This window comes from Vigna unguiculata, chromosome 4 (genome assembly GCF_004118075.2).
Source record: "Vigna unguiculata cultivar IT97K-499-35 chromosome 4, ASM411807v1, whole genome shotgun sequence".
In the NCBI taxonomy this organism is placed as follows: Eukaryota; Viridiplantae; Streptophyta; class Magnoliopsida; order Fabales; family Fabaceae; genus Vigna; species Vigna unguiculata.
Window position 1 is genome coordinate 12247819 of NC_040282.1, and position 18609 is coordinate 12266427.

Sequence of the window (18609 nt, forward strand, 5' to 3'; positions counted from 1 at the left end):
TTCATTTTTTATTTATGTGTGAAATACTTATAAATGTCACATGTATTTTGTAGTTGTGTGCTCTAATTGTCCACGATGATTATTGGTGGTGTTATTTAATGAATTGTAAGACAATCAAATTTTTGTCTTTGATTCCCTTGAACATAGTAGAAAGAACTGTATAAGAATAGACAACTATATTGTAAGTATAAGTAGTTCATGTTTATTACATTATTCATTTTCTAAATTATTGCCTATAACATGTGAAAGGTATTTTGCAGCCCCGTAACATGTGGTTGCCAACTTTGTCCTTCAAAATGTGTAATCTGCTACTATATGGAATTCGAAATAGAGTTGGAGTTGGACCTTCAAAGTGAACACTGTCTTCACATTTTTTCATTTCTCCATTTGCTTAAAGCGCTGCTAGATAAGAATTTAAAATATTATTGGCACCATCTACAATATCCAAGTCTTCCATTTGCTTGATGATATTTTCAAATACAGACCTTCTAAAACCATAAACAAACAAAATCAATTTCAAATGCTTTACGAATTGGAGAAGTTAATTTAAATGGATTACGAAGAACAACCAAGGGGGAAAAGTATAAGTGTTGCTTGGTGAAGACTTTGATTTCTTTCATCCTATATGTAGTGAAAAAAAAATATTTTAAATCAATAACAGTTGCAATTTACGAAAATGCCCTTCATTTACTTATAACATAAGTCAAATTTCCTACCAACCTTTTGTCTTTGTTTCTATCTTGAAGTGTTGGTTGTTCCTTTTCCACCAATGTTTTAGACTTTATCAACTCTAAATGAGTTCAACTACCAGGTTCACCAACGTGGAGATAAATGCACATCCAACCCCAACGACACATATATAGTAACTCTTACTGAAAGGTGAGGTCGCCATTTATTCCTTCATTAAATTTTTGTTTAAAATATTGTACTTTCAACATCGTAAAAAAGAAAACTTTAATCATCCAATTAAAAAGACAAGTGCTGCAATGTTCATTTCTAACGAGATGTGAAAAGGTGAAACTACAATAGTTTTAACATGATAGTCCAATGTAGGTGCAATGTTTGGTGGAACCATTTGGTTGATTTAATTATATTTTTTATTTTGAGAAAAAAATGTAACACATGCACACTTACATGACGACATCAGAAGTTACGAACCTAATATCCCTAGAAGACATTCCTTTATTTCATGACAATTACGTCAAAAATCCATGTGACGATTATATTTCTAATCTAATATAAGATAACCATGACGAAAAAGCCCTTCAAGTTGGTTTGATCTTCAAAATAGTTGATGAACTAAAGCAATTTTATAGGAAGTATGCAATTAAATGTGGGTTTGGTGTCAAAATTAAAAGTTCATCGAAAGGAGAGGACAATGACTTATGCTTCATCAAATTAGTTTGTAGTTGTGAAGGCAAGTGTGTCGTCCATTCCTCTTGAATTAAAACGTATACCAACACGGAGAAAATAATGTGCTGCCAGAACAAGCATTGTAAAGAAGGAAGGATAGGGCATATACAACACATGATTGATGACCACAACCACGACCTTAGACTGAAAAAATCAAGGTTGATACGTGGAAACAAAAATATTACCATACAGGTGAAGTGGACACTAAATATGAATTATGAAGCGGGTGTACACATTAACAAGAGCTCCCAATCGTTGGTATATGAAGTTGGCAAGTTTGAAAATGTTCCATTTGTGGAGTGTGATGTCATAAATTACATCAGCCGCCATAGAAGGAGATTGTGCAAGGATGGGGATGGACAAAAATTGATAACACACTTTTCAAACATGCGACAATTAAACAATGAGCTCTTCTATGATATTGAGTTGGATTCAGAAGATCGAATAACAAATGGTTTTTGGTGGATACACATAGTCAGGCAATGTGTGATGAATTTGGTAATGTTATTTCATTCGACACAACTTATCTCATCGAAAAGTATGACATGCCATTTACACCATTCATAGGTGTCAATCACCATGGGCAATCAATATTACTAGGATATGAATTTTTGTCTTCAGAAGATACATCGACATTTATCTGGCTATTTCAGTATTAGCGTCGATGCATGTCAAATAATTCACCAAACAACATTGTCACGAACTAATGCAAGGCAATGCAAAACACAATTGAAATTGTATTTCCAAATACCAGGCATAGATGGTGCAATTGGCACATAATGAAAAAAAAAATACCAAAGAAGCTACAAGGATATTCTCAATACAAAGATATTAAGTCCGAAATAAAGATATTGTTGTACGAGTCCATCATGGTGCATGACTTTGAAAGTAGGTGGTCTGACTTCATCATAAAATATGAATTACAAAACAATGAATGACTTAGCACGCTATATGAGGATAAAAATCGATGGGTGTCGTGCTACTTAAAGAACAACTTTTGGATTAGCATGTCAACAACATAGTGAAGTGAGAGACTAAATGTTTTTGGTTTATGGATTTATCAATTCCACAACCACATTGCATCAGTTTGTTATGTAGTATGACAATGCTTTAAGACACGAGACAAAAAAGGAATGTGAATTTGTCTTTTCCTTAATCCACACAAAAGTTCCATGCGCAACTTTAGCGAGATCTAAAACGAGTTTAGATCAAATATGAATTGTGTCATAAAAAGAGTTGATGTTAACGGTTTTGTGTCCAACTACGTGGTCCTGCAAGAGTGTATATAGAATGTGCAAAAAAAATACAACAACGTTGTTTATGATTCTAAGGCTGAAACAATAAGTTATAGCTTCTTGTTGTTCGAGTTTAGTTGTGCTTGCTCAGGAAGAAGTAAAAACTATACCCTCAAGTGTTGTGCAAGGAATTTTTTGACATTATAGATGTATCATGCGAAACTAAATTGATGACTAAAATGTTGTTTAATCAATTGAAGTCCATACGCACCCCATTTGGATTAGGTTTGTCGGGTATGTACAATTACAACATAGTTGAACAGTCCTTGGGGCAAAACGTAGCGGTACACCAAACTTAGTGTTTGATCCACAAAGATCATGACCTATCTACAAAATATTTGAAACAACCAACAACATTAAATCACTGAACAAATAACATATAACACAAAAACAAAACACATAATAAAAATTACCACATTCTTTTCGAAACTACTTATTGAAAACTCACCGACTTTGTAATCAATACAACGCAACAACTTTGAACATTTGGTTTTCATGGCTCTTCCTTTTCTCTTCACAATAAGGAATTGATCAAAAGCCCATAGTTGCAACAAAAAATATCCAATAAATCTAAACCTAAGTAACCACTTAATATGAAACAACAAAAAAGAACAAAGTCACAAAAAAAGTAAGTTAGTATCATTTACCTGCAATAAATAAGCACACCCCACGATATGGAAGTATTTTCTATGTAATTGCTTCTTCAAAACAAATGATCCAGTGCACAAACTCTCAACCAAGTACTCATATACAACATCACCCCAGTTATATTTAACTATATTCGTCAAATCATCTAATATTTTAAAAAGTGTAACAAATACTGTTCTATTTCTATTAGGCAAAAGAAACTCATATATGTTGTAACACACTAGGTGGATATTACTAGATAAAGCAAATATCATATAATTTCTTTGGATATAAAATAATATATAAGGTTCCCAAGCACGGGAAAATTTAAAATTTATATCGATGAAATTCCAATCCATTGAATTCTCCTTATTACAAATCCATAATAAAGAAAAACATCATAAAAAATTATTACAAAATGTTTAGAAATAAAACATAAAGTAATCCCGCATATTTTGCCCCACTTCGTCTCTAGGCGTCAATGTCCTAACCTGGATTAACATTTGCTCCCGCGTAACAAGTCACACGATCATCGCCAAACACAAATATAAAAGGTGAGTTAAGAAAGAAAAATAACACAATAAATAAATAATGAGAATTAACCCTTACCCAATCTATCTTAGCCAATTTTAGTTTATTGGTTTTTTTATAACGTGAATGAGTCCAGAAAGACTACCCAAAATAAAAAAAATCCGACACATTATTATTTTCATTACGCAAAGCATATGAGAATAGTGGTGTGCAACGTCAACACTCATTTCATTTTATAGATCTCATACAACAAACATCAATAATAACAAAAGATAGACTAGGTTACTAGGTTCAACTCCCATTACCTTGGTTCTTAGCTCCAAACAATTTCCAATGAATTCTTCGCAAAAATATAACAATATAAAGGGCCTTACTTACTTTAGCCAGGATTCGAACCCACATCCTTCCAACCCATCAAACACATGCACACCAACAAACCATCACATTATTCCTATCAATTCACATATTCATACAAACTTAAACCATGCTTCTGCATTCACAATATTTTGATAAAATTAAACACATTTAAAATCACACTAATGGCACACACCAGACTCAATCCCAAGTCCTTTAGTACTCTCAACCACTTGAGCTAACATTATTCCTTGCCTATGACTTGTCAATAAATTCTCTTAGGGTACTTCTAACCCACAATTGTTTTTAATTTATTTATTATTCTTTATTCCATTTTCTCGGGTTTTACATATGCCTAATAAAATGTACAACCGACAAAAATCTTCTACATCAAGAGATTTACAATGCTTAAAAAGAAACTTATATATCATGGTAACTGTTATCTTATTTTCAGAAAATTTCTTCCTACACACACTCTCAATGTCAACCTCCTTCAAATCAATTCTACCTTCATTACATTCACTCATGTCAACTAACCTGAAACAGTGAAATGCATTAACCAACTTCAATTATCAGAAATTTAGCAAACCCACACAACGACACAATTTCATAGAATAACCACAAATTATATGTTGCCTTCTACAAAAGCAAAAACATAACAACAATTCAAACCCCATAAACTGAAAAACAACTTATCACACTCATTTCACTTAACAATGTCAAAAATCCTAAATCAATCAACCACTCAAATTCGAACTTGGTTTTAATGAACGAGAGGAGACAAACAAAACCCCCCAAAAAACAACTTACAAACACAAACAACTGATTTTCCTTTCAATGCCTCAACGAAAAACCCCAAATTCAATCTACCACAAAAATTCAAACATGGGTTTAATGAACAATAGCAAACAACCAAAATCCTAAAAAATTCACCTTACCAACAAAAACAAATACAAGTTTCCTTTCACTACCTCACGGGTCACCCAAAACGAACAAACAACATATGTGAAAACATCAAACCACAAAGCAAGAAAACTGTACACTAACTGTTCATCTTCCAAATGATTAATGAAGACCACAAAGCAAGATCCTTGTTGAAGGATAATTTTTTTTACGCTCGATTACGAAGAGCTAACATCCACCACGATAGAGGAACTTCATTTTTTTGTGGACACCCAACCCTTCGACGAAACGCTTCGTTTGAGAATTTTTCTCTCTTTCAAACCACACATCGTTTTAGTTACCTTCATATCTATTCATTTAGTTTTCAAAGAGACCCAAAATCTTGCTTCCTTAATTGAGAATTTGGGGAAGAAGGACGAAAAACGTCTTTCAAATGTCTCTTCAAAGCTTTTTCACCGAACCACTTGGTTTCTCTTCCACGCGCGTGGACTTAGCAAGCACCATCACTTGCCATGTCGAAGTGTTTTCTAATTATTTTTAAATTAAAAAACTTGTGGCCACATCAACTGCCACATAGGCGGGTAAGAAAAGGGTAAAAAGGAAAGGTCATTGTATCATTATCCTTATAAGTAATAGGGTTGAAAGAATTTATTTGTGATACAGTAATAACTAGATGACAAGATAAGTATAGAGTTGATAAGGGTACAACCATGTTAGTACCAAAGGGGTATGGTAGTAGGTTATATAGTATTTTGTCTATCTAGCTACTTTTAATCTCCTAAGTACCAAAACTACAATATCTTAATTACCAATTCACTAGAAAAAAGATTAAATTAAAGATACTTTTTCATCACTTTTACACTACACAGTTCTAAAATAATCTTCTCAAACATAATATGGAAACTAGGAAAAAGGTGTTTTAGACTTTCCTGACACATGAACTCCAATAGGAAAAGAGACCAGTTGACCCTTCACTGATGCTAATCTCTCCAAGGGATCAGTGTTCTTAAAGCCTCCATCACGATAGGTTTTCCATTTTTCTAGGGCTATTCCTAAATCAACGGTAGTGTGACCAATCTGAAATCTAGTGAGAAGATTAAAGGAATAGAGAAGTTAGTACAAGTTCTTCTGCTTTATCAATAACCCTAGCAATTCCTTTGGTTGTGTTTGTAAGATATACCTTAGCTCTAAAGGCTCGCATTATAATTTTTCTCTCAATACTCACATAAGATGGCATAGTCACCTGAAGCTTATAGCCCCTCAATTAGAAAGACTAACTTTTGTTTAATGGTTTAGACATAATCACGTAAGTAAAAAGCCGCTCATTCTCCTTTAGTAGTATCATGAATTTATCACAATCATTCTCTTAAGAGACATCAATATTTGTTTACATTAAACTACTCTCATTTTTTAGGTGCATGAGGAATTTTTGATTATGTTGAATCACAATGTTAGTGTATTAAAACCAGATAATTAGTAGGCAATCTAGTAGTAAGACTTATAATTTGTATTGTTGAAGAGTATTATAGTTTTGTTTGGTACTACTATTTTATGAAAGGAAAAGAAAAACACTATATAAAAATGCCACATTCATCTTCTCTTTCCTAATCCACATGGATTGTTTTGCATCTCTATCAATCACTTTCTTGCCATAGCTTGAGCATTTTATGCTAGAATGTTCGTTCTTACAAATGTCTAACTTCTCCATGCTACCATGAAGTCTTTGAAGAGATGGCAGAATAACATCTCCAATTCATTTATTGACCAGAAAATAGTGAGAAATTTTTAGTAAAACCAGCCACAAAAGTGAGCATTTTTTTTTTCAGACCAAAGAACTAACATAAAAGTTATTTTGCTTTTTGAGATTAAAAGATTCACGCACCATAAAACTCCCTGATGGTTGCCTTTGTAACATCCCGACTGGATATTACGAATTTAAATGATAAAATAAAGAAGTAAATAATAAAACTTCATTTATTATAACTGATATTCCCAAAACGCGGGAAAATTAAAATAAACTTTTATTACTTTCATAATAAACCAAATTCATAAGTACAAATAAGATTGTAATTATCCAAAAGTCCAGAATATTTATAATTACAATTTATTTGAAAGCATAAAAAAAAACTTTATAAAAGTTCTCATAAAATCTTCTCCCAAAACTAGCCCCGCTCCGTCTCTAGGCCTTACCAGATCCACCTGCAATAACATCTGCTCCCGTGTACCGCGTACACGATCATCGCCAAACACAAGCAGATATGGTGAGCTAACATATTACACATACATATAAATATTGCATAGTTATATATATCACACAATGACACCAATAATGCTGCAGTAAAATCGCCTGGCGGGGGGACACATACCGCCAAGCACTGCCCGCTTCCAAACCGCTTGGAAGGTATGATGAGTCGAACCTTCGCTCACATTCAATACTTAAATTTTGGGAATTTAATATTATTTTCGCATTTAAAAATTGTATTTAGTTGCATACTATATAATTGGATATTATTGAGTTTACTATTGCAACAATAATCTAATTTAGGTCCTTAAGAGTGTAAATAATGAATATTTTAATTCATAAATTAAGTCCCAAAATAGGAATTTTAGAGAGAAATAGTTCAGGTACTAAATGCACCTCCAGTTCTCACGTTTACACCCCTTTTTCCAATTTGAATATCTATTTTTAAAATAAAACATTTCTGGAGCTAGTTGCACCCCCCTGTTTTCAGGTTTACACCCCTTTTGTAATAGAAATTCATTCCTGTTCTGCACCCCTAATGTCACTTAAACTCTAGTCCACCAGATTTCGCCACGTGACAATCCTCCACTTACTAAGTTAACCAATGACAGATTGCCACATCATCAATCCTCCACTAACTCAAATCACCAATCAATGTTTGCCACATCATCGTCTCCTTCCCAACACAAACCCTAACCCTAATCTCTCTTTCTCTCTCTTTTGCACCAACCCACTCCGCAGCCGCCACCTCCAACCACTGTTGCAGCTCGCCGGAACAACCGCCATCGACTTCCTCCTTCACGTCTGCAACTCGCTGGAACAGTAGCCACCCCGTCGCGCTCACGTCGGAAAATGCAACCACCATCTACTACGACGCATTCCGCTGCCACCAACGTTGCACAGAGTTCGGTCCAGCCGCCATGATTCACGGAACCACCGCGTCATTAACCTCAGACCACCGTCTCCGCAGTCGCGTTGACGGAACCATCACTGTACTCGACCATCTCCATCACGCATCAGGCTTAGACCTGAATCTCCCGCGCCACCATGAACCAGCCACCATCTCTTTCATCGCGCCTCTGTCTCGTCTCCTTCCTCATTCATCTCGCTGCCACCACCATGGCAGCACCACCAGAGCTCGCGGCCTACCTATGTCGAGCCCGCAACTCGCCAGAACCGCGGCCATAACCACCGACAACACCCGCGCTAACACTCACCCGCACTTGTGCTCGCACCTCACCCTCTACCTTGCGACGTCAACCATGGAAACCACTATCTATTCCGTTCAGTTTCACCAACCCAGATTTGCAGTGGAATCTGCACCTCTATTAGTCGCGAAAACCAGAAGCACCACCGTGAAGACGAAGGTACCAGTGACAGAATCCATGGTGGAGAAAGGAGGAAAGAGGAAGAAACCCTAGTTCTGGGAAGAGAAAACGCACTGCCACGTGTCCGCTTCTCAGTGGACAGTCACAGAGTCAAACTGGTCAATCAGTCAACTTTGGGCAAGGCTTCGTCACCATTGGTCAAACAGATTATTTTTAGCAGGTGGTTCTTCTATAGGAACCCTAAATTGCCTAAGAGAGGAAAGAATCGTCTGGCGGCAGTTCATCGTCGACCAGACAATTTCTGGAAATATTCCCGAATCACCAATTTAAAAAATGGAATAAAACAATTCATACAAAATCATACCAAATTCAGCATATCAATCAAAATTAAATTAATTGACGCATGAAATTACTCTATTTAGCATGCCAATCAAATTAAAATTAAAGTTAACGCGTAAAGCTCCCCTAACCTGGTTCCTTTGGCTTAAATTTTGGAATTGTTGTGAATTCTCTCTTGATCCTCAATGATCTCCCTTTGGCTTTCTCTCCCAATTCAGCTTCAAAGCTTCACTCCAACCTTACTACTCTCAAAATTCGTGTTCTATTTTCTGTGTACACTCACAACTTGCCAAAACCCTTATTCTTACCTCACATTGGCCTTTTAAAGGTGCCTTAAAGCTAGATAATTACCAAAAACGAATTTAAGGTTTAATGGCAATGTTTATTATCATTCATTGATTCTTTATGGTCCGTTTCTCAGCCTCCCTTGGCTGCCCATGCATCCAGGTTTCCCTTAACCCTTCAAATTCAAGCCAAAACCCAAAATAGCAAAAATAAAGTTTAATTTAGGTTCTCCAAGGCTTGAACCCATAACCCTGAAATGCCAAGTGAATACCAAACCATCATGCCAATTCATGTTTCATGATGACTAATATAATTAAATGATTATATCATTTCATAATCATGCTCAACATATATTTAAAAATAAAAACAAATAAATAACACACAATTGGCATACATAGGACTCAAACCTATAAGTCCTCTCACATAACAAGGTACTTTCAACCATTTAAGCTAGTAACTTTCCACGTTATAGCAATCCGCATTAAATGCCTTAAAGGCTCATACTACCCGCATTTATTAAATAATTATTCAATTAATTATTCAAATTTCTCGGGTCTTACAGCCTTCCTTCCATGGGAAGTCATATTTGATCTACCATCATTGTCTATGTTAGTCAATTATGTGATTACGTAAATTTAAGAGCAGTTTTGTTATGCAGTTGCAGTTTTGTTATGCAGTTTTATTGTTATTAAATAAGTCATATAAGTCCTTTGTGATATTATGGAGTAGTGGACTGTTTGTTTTTTGTCGATTACTTCAACTTTATGTAAGACTATTTATGAGCCAATTTTTCATTCAATAAGACAGAAGAATTTCTCCATCCATATTATAACATTCATATACCTGAGAGTCCAACATTCTAATATCAGAGCTTCATCACGGGGCCTGATCCAAAACCGAAGCAACAGTCTTCTAAGAGTAATACGTTATGGCATCAGAAAGTTCATTCGTCCAACCAGCTATGCGAAAGTTTGACGGGTATTATGATCATTGGGAAATCTGTAAATGAGTATTTTTCTCGAACACTCTCCATAGCCAACAAGATGAAAGCTAATGGTGAAAAGAAAGGAGATGTTGCCGTAGTGGAAAAAATTCTAACATCCATGACTTTGAAGTTTGATTATGTGGTATGTTCCATTGAGGAGTCCAAGGACATCGAGACATTGACCATTGATGAATTGTAGAGTAGCATGCTTGTCCATGAATTACGCATGGCTTCTCATGTTGTAGAAGAGCAGGCCCTACAAATTGCTCATTCAGATTACACTGCAGAATAGGGACGAGGTCGTGGAGGCTATGGACGACGAGGAAGAGGACACGAACGCGGACGTAGCAGAAGTGGATTCCTCAAATCCATAGTGGAATGCTATACTTGTCACCAACTTGGACATTTCAGCTAGGAATGTTCAAACCAAAGGAAAGAAGCCAACTATGTAAAGACCAATGAAGAAATGTTGATGGAATACAACGACATGAACGTGGCAAATGAAGAAGTTATAAGGTTTCTTGACTCCGGATGTAGTAATCACATGTGTGAGAAAAAGGAGTATTTTTCATATCTTGATGAAAGTTACAAAGATTCTGTTAAATTGGGCAATAACTCTAGCATGAATGTAACTGGCAAAGGTAACATTCGGTTAAATATGAATGATAAAACTTATATCATTACTGAAGTATTTTTTGTTCCTGATTTAAGGAATAACTTATTAAGTATTGGACAACTACAAGAAAAAGGGCTTAGTATTCTATTTCAACATGGAAACTAGAATATCTTCCAATCGAATGTTCATAATTCATGCCATACCACAACCCGTTGAATCCACCTGCTTTCACACAATTACAGAGGATGCAATGCATCTTTGGCATTGTCGATATGGGCATTTAAATTTTTGGGGTTTACATACGTTGTCCCAACACAATATGGTGCATGGTTTGCCAATAATGAAGGCTCCTACAAAATTGTGCAATGATTATTTGATAGGAAAACAATCTCGTGATTCCTTCCCGAAGAAAAGTACTTAGAGAGTCGCACAGGTTCTACAATTAATCCATACAGACATATGTGGACCAATCACACCCATCTTTAAAAGCAAAAAGAGGTATTTGCTCACTTTTATTGATGATTTCAGTAGAAAAACTTGGATTTATTTTCTAATAGAAAAATCAGAGGCTTTTTCTACCTTTAAGAATTTTAAGATTCATGTTGGGAAGGAAGCTAATTCATTAATTAAAGGCTTTCGCACTGATCGTGGGGAAAATTTACATCACATGAATTCAACAATTTTTGCTGTGAAAATGGTATTCGTATGCAATTAAGAACTTCATATACGCCACAACAGAACGAGATTAATGAGCGGAAGAACAAAACCATTATGAACATGGTTCGGAGAATGTTTCAGAGAAGAAAATGCCCAAGAATTTTCGGGCTGAAGCTATCACTTGGTTTGTGCATATTTTGAACTGATGTCCCACATTAACAATGAAAAACAAGACGCCAGAGGAAGGCTAGAGCGGAGTCAAGCCTTCAGTTAAGTATTTTAGAGTCTTTGGATATATTTGCTAAGTGCATGTGCCTGATGCTAAAAGAACTAAGCTAGATGATAAAAGCTTGTGTTGTGTTTTATTGGGGGTGAGTGAAGTATCAAAAGCATACAAACTTTATGATCCAGTTTCACAAAAAAATGTTATAAGCAGGGACGTTGTATTTGACGAGGACAAAAGTTGGGATTAGGATAAGAGAAGCCTTCAGTTAAGTATTTTAGAGTCTTTGGATGTATTTGCTATGTGCATGTGCCTGATGCTAAAAGAACTCAGCTAGATGATAAAAGCTGGTGTTGTGTTTTATTGGGGGTGAGTGAAGTATCAAAAGCATACAAACTTTATGATCCAGTTTCACAAAAAAATGTTATAAGAAGGGACGTTGTATTTGACGAGGACAAAAGTTGGGATTGGGATAAGAAGTATGAATAAGCCATCTTATGTGATTTAGATTGAGGTGATAAAGATGTGGAAGTTGTTATAGAAGAAGAACATGTCATTCTTGAAGAAGAAGAACATGAAGCTCTTGTAGATGAAGAACATGAGGCATGGCAGAATAATGCAGATACCCCAAACGAAGACAATATCTTAGATCTAACATTTGAAAGTCCTAAACAACGAAGGTGTAGAAGACCACCACTTTGGATGAAAGACTATGAAACTAGATAAGGTTTTTCTGAAGATAGTACTAAAGCTAATCTAGCCCTATCTACCATGTTGGTAGGTCGTGAATGTGATCTTATTCACTTTGATGTTGATGTTAAAATTGAAAAATGGAGGAAAGCCATGGATGAGGAGATGGAAGAAATAAATAGAAATGGCACATTAGTATTGATGGAATTACCCTGGAGCCAAGAAAGTTGGAGTAAAGTGGATTTATAAAACCAAATTCAAAGAGAATGGAGAGGTAGACAGGTACGAAGCCAGGCTTATAGTAAAGGGGTATGCACAAGAGTATGGGGTAGACTATACTGAAGTATTTGCACCAGTGGCTCACATGGAGACAATAAGGTTGGTTGTAGCCTTTGCAGCTCAAAAGGGATGGACAATCTATCAACTCGATTAAAGTCAACATTCTTACATGGTGAGTTGGATGAAACGATGTATGTGGACCAGCCTTGTGGTTATGAAAAAAAAGGAGATGAGCATAAAGTGTATAAATTGAAGAAGACTTTTTACGGACTTAAGCAAGCACCACGTGCTTGGTACAACTGTATAGAAGCATTTTTTTATAGGAAGATTTTCAGAAGTGTGACTATGAATATACCTTGTTTGTGAAAAGAGAAAAAGAAGATATAATGTTAATTGTTAGTTTGTATGTTGATGATCTTATTTTTACTAAAAATAATAAGTTGATGTTTGCAAGGTTTAAAAGCTCTATGAAGCATGAGTTTGATATGACAGACCTTTAAAAAGTGAGGTATCTTTTGGGTCTTGAGGTGGTGCATCGATCAGATGCATTTTTTTTATGTCAAAAGAAATATGCATCAGAGATGCTGCAAAGGTTTGGAATGGATAAAAGCAATTTTGTGCAAACTCCAATTGTACCTGGTGCTAGACTCACAAAGGATGAGATTGGTGTAAAGGTGGATAAGACCTACTATAAACAAATTGTGGGAAGTCTTATGTATCTTACATCTACTTGACCTGATATGATGTTTGTGGTGAATTTAATCAATAGATATATGGAGAATCCCACTGAGCTACATTTAGTGGTGACCAAAGGGTGTTGAGATATTTAAATGGAACAACCGAGTTTGAAATTTTCTACAAGAAGGGAGGAAACCAAGAGCTTTTTGGTTATACTGACAATGATTATGCAAGGGATTTGGATGATAGGAAAAGCACATCAAGGTATGTTTTCTTATTGAGTTTAGTTTTTGTTTCTTGGTCATCAAAGAAACAACCAATTGTGAGTCTCTCAACTATAGAGGCTGAGTTTATAGGTGCAGCATCATGTGCTTGTCAAGCCATATGGTTGAAGAGGGTGTTGGAAAAATTGTTCAAAATGCAAAATAAGACTACTGTTATCCATTATGACAATAGCTCTTCCATTAAGTTGTCAAAGAATCCAATAATGCATGGTCGTTGCAAACATATTGATGTTTGCTTTCATTTTCTTAGAGATCTAACAAAGGCAGGAACTATCGAGATGAAGTATTGTTGGAAATAAGAAGAAGTAGCTTATATCATGACAAAACCACTCAAGCTGGATACTTACCAAAATTTACACAAGTCACTAGAAGTTTGTTCAGAGTCAGATATAAGCAGTTTTGTTATGCAGTTGCAGTATTGTTATGTAGTTTCATTGTTATTAAATAAGTTCTATAAGTCCTTTGTGATATTAGGAAGTAGTGGACTGTTTGTTTTTGTCGGTTACTTCAATTTTATGTAAGGCTATTTATTAACCAGTTTTTCATTCAATAAGACAGAAGAATTTCTCCATCCATATTGTGACGTTCATATACTTGAGAGTCTAACAATCTAAAAATCTACCTTCATATTATAGAAGAGAAACAACAATAACAAATGAAAAACAAGGGTCATTTGTAAGGAAACAAGGGTTACATTATACGCACATATGCTTCCACACACGAAAATGGTTTATGCGTTGTGGACTTGACATTATCTAATAGAAATTCAATGGGAATCAATTATTTGATAATCAAATAAAATAGGTAATGAATCCAAGTATTGAAAACAATAATAAAATAGAATAAAATATGTTAAAAATCCTAATTTGTCTTAGTTATCGACGAAGATGAAGAAGAATAAGAAGAAAGAAGAAAGAAGAAAAAGATTCATGGGAGATAAAATGAGTATTACATGATTTTGGTGATGAAAACAATGAAGCCTTAAGAGAAGAGGAAGATATACGAAAGAATTCGGCAAATATAAGATGACGAGAAGGAATGCAGACGAAAAGCTAAGATGACTTTGGAAGATTTGAGATGCATAGTCAGTTTTAAACCGATTGTAAATATTATTCATTTTTTTCTCTTAATATAGTGTCATTTAATTATAACTGCCACTAACTAACAATCATTAAAATTTATTTTTCTACCAGTGAATCTTTATACAACAACTTGTATTTATCATAACATCTTTGGAGCGTTTTTTTTATAGTCATCCTTAAATATACACTTTGCACCAGTTTTGTTTTTTTTTTAAAAAAAAAAAAGCCTTAATGACAAGTTATAAAAAACGAAAATGATATTTGAACATAAGAATCGAACTCAATTTTGACATGGGTGACGTGGCACCCTTTTTTTAATTTTTTTTAACATTTTTTAAATCAAAGAGAAGCCACGGTCACGTGCGCGTTGGTTCTGTGTGAATAAACAGCCATGGAGAGAGAAAGTCACAGAAAATGCAAAATTTGGTAGTTTTGGTGAGAGAGGGAGAGAGAAAGGCGATCGGAGATCGGAGTTCGCGTGAGATAGAAAGTCGGAGTAGAGGCAGAGGAAGGTGTTGCCGGAGAACAGGTGTGTGAGCAGAACTTGATGTGATCCCAACAAGGCTTATAGCTTGGGTCAACGCCTAGGCCTAAATCACGCTCAAGGCCCAATACATGGCCCACATTCACCTTCAAGCCCAAGCCCATCAAGAGGCCCAATAACAAGGAGCATGCTCAAAAAGATCCAATTAGGCTTCATTCAAGATGGCCTAAACCCACTTGGGCTTCTCACACTCTTCACATTGGCCAAAGAAGATATGAAGATTTGAAGAGGTGTATCAAAGAGCAATAGAATAGCAATAAGATTGGCCCATTGTTTAGGCCTTGCTTTCTAGAATAATAAGTCAAACAATGAGTAGTTCAATTGATAAAATTAGGCTTGACTAAGCCCAATAGAAGATTTGGCCATGAATTATCAAAAGAGCCAAGGTGGACTAAGTGAAAGTCAACACTTCTTCCTACACCTCATGGATCCAAAGCATCCAAGGGTTAGGAATGCTTCCTCCTTTTCCAAGGCATCATCCAATGGCCAAGATCAAGCCTCCTTCTCCAAGCTTAATCTAAGGGCCAAGATCAAGGCCCACTCCATCCAATGGCTCTCCTTTCTCATGTGTTAATGGCTTCATATAAAAGCCAAAATTTCACTCATTTGTAGACACTCTTGAAATTTTAAGCAATAGATGCAACTTGAGTTGAGAGCACTCCTCCCTCTATTGCCTTTGAGAGTCACCACTTTCTAGAGATTTCCTCTCTCTACCTCTAGCCACCTTCCTTAGGCTAGCATAGATTAGGAAATCCTATCACCTCTTTCACCTTCCATTGCTTGCAAGTGCCTTCCAACTTGCCTCCATTCCTTCATCCATTTCCGCTGCCCATGGAGCTCTAAATGCACCTTTGGAGCTCCACCATAATGGTATCAAGAGCCATCAAACCATGGTCTCTCAAGGTTTGGTAAGGTTCTTTCCTAGTCTTGTGTTTCCATCATTTTTCCGTCTTGTTTTCATCATTATCTTCTTCTTTTTTGTTTTTCTTTCACATCTACCGTTCAATGTCTATTATATTGTGTTTCTCCATTGATTCCATGCAACTATGAGACTACAAGAGTGTTCTACACTCTATTTGTAGATTTCCTTGCTTGCTATGGTTCACATCATTTACTAACTTTCCTTTACATTTCAGCACCATTTTATTGCTTCCATTGTGTTTCTTGTCATTTTTATTCGGTGATTCTTTTTTTCTTTTAAATTTCCACCATTCAAGTTGTGTTCTATGTCTTGTTCATGCTTTCTTTTACATGTTTCTTCAATTTTCCACTGTTTACATTCATTTTCTGCACTTGCTTGAGTGAAACCGTGCCAAACTCCACTCCAAAATGCAATGAAGCTTCATGCTATGCGTGTGGTTGTTTGAGTCAGCTTTCCTCACTGTTTTAATGCCATTTCACCGAATGGTTTGTGCCTTAGAGTGTCCTAAGATGTTCATCTTCATCTATGCTTGATTCTAGATCATACTCAAGCTCCAAATCGAATTGATTTGTCTATTGAACATCTTCCCCTTTCACTCTGCTTTTGCTTCTGTTTTCAACTTTTTTTCCACTGCACACCTTCTGTTTGAGAAGTGTCACGAGTGACTCAGTGCACCAAATTTTAAGCTGATTGTTGCTTCGAAAAGCTAAGTCATATACGAAAATTCTCCAACAAGAATCATTCAATTATGTTGAGAATTGAATTCTATACAAATTTTTGAAGTAGAGGCAACTTTCTGCGTTTTTCAGTGTCAGTTTGCTGCTGTTTTCACTTGTGTCCTGACGCACACTTTTCTTGTGTGATTTAACTGTAACGATTCATAGCACCGAATCACCTTCTGATTTTTGCCTAATTTTCTTAACATCTGGACGAAAAAGTAGCAAAAAGAATCATTCAAATATGTCCAGTACAAAAAATATGAAAATTCTTCAAAGTTAAGGCATCTGTCAGCGTTTTCTGGTGCTGTGTTTTCAGAAAAATCACTGTTTAGTGCGTTTTTGGTGTGTTTTGCTTCAGAATTTCAGTGCTCTTGGTCTATACATTTGCTTGTTTATATGTGTATTCAATATAGCCATCAATTGCTTTCATTTGGAGTGGATTACTTCCCTCACATTGGCATACATGCAATGAATACCATAAGCATTTTATGAGCACTGCAGTTTCTGTTTTTGGTTTTTACTCTATTCTAGTTCCGTTCTAGGATTCCTTTTGTTGTGCTTTCCTTTCTTTCAAGCCTTAATTTCTTGCTTGTCCTTGTTTTTGGCTATTCAATTCAGTCTTGTCAAATCATATTCAATGTGGTTCAACTTTCTTAATTAGCTTTTCTTGTGTTATACATTTCAATTGGCACGTAATGTTGGCTTCAATGCTCTTGATTGTGAATTAAGTGATTTTGTTTTCCAAATTGGTTGCTAGTCTAAGGTAGCATTTTAGGTGGTGGTTGAGAAGTAAAACTCTAGAGAGTGTGCTTGAATTCTTCCTCTCACCTTCACCATCTTTTGGAAAGTTTTGAGCCATCAATTTCTTGCTTGAGTGAGAGCTAACCAATGCCTTTGGCATAGTTTGTTTGCTATTTTTGTTCATTATTTTGGCCAGGTTTTGTTGCTGTTTGGTGTTGCATTTTGCATCCACAAGGGGTCCAAATATTCCTCCAATTGGTGTATACTTCAAAGCCATCAACTAAGGCTTCATTTGGCACCAAAGTGCTCTTGGGAGTGCATCACTTTGCTGTCCAAAATTGTGGTGTTCAAGTTGGCCTTGGGAGTAGCTTCCAACACCAATTTCAAGCATTTTTGTTGGCCATTGTGGCTTGTAATTGTTGCAACTTTTAGTTTACTAGTTTTTCTACAATTTGGTCACTTCTTTTGGTCAATTTGGAGCATCCTTTGTGCCTTATTTTCTACTCAAAGTTCTCTAAAAGTTTGGTGCTCTTGGGTTGCTCCTCTTTGCCTAAATGTTGTGTACCAATTTTAACTCTCTTTGAACTTGTATTTTGGCCTACTTAGGTGTCTTGGGGAACCACAAGGTGTTCAATCCCATCTCCTAAGTAGAACCTTTCTCCTCCATTAGTAATTCGCTTTTAGTTGTAAGTGTGTTGAAAGTTCTAAGTGCTTTCTCACCTTACATTAGGCCGCATAGCTTAGATTCATGTTTTCACGTTGTATAGTGGCTTGATTTGTGAGACCAAAGTCTCTAATCTTTTGCCATTTAGGGGTCCGTTTTTAGTGTTAAATTTCTTTGAGTCTTGTTTGCTTGTTTTGTGCTTAGTGAC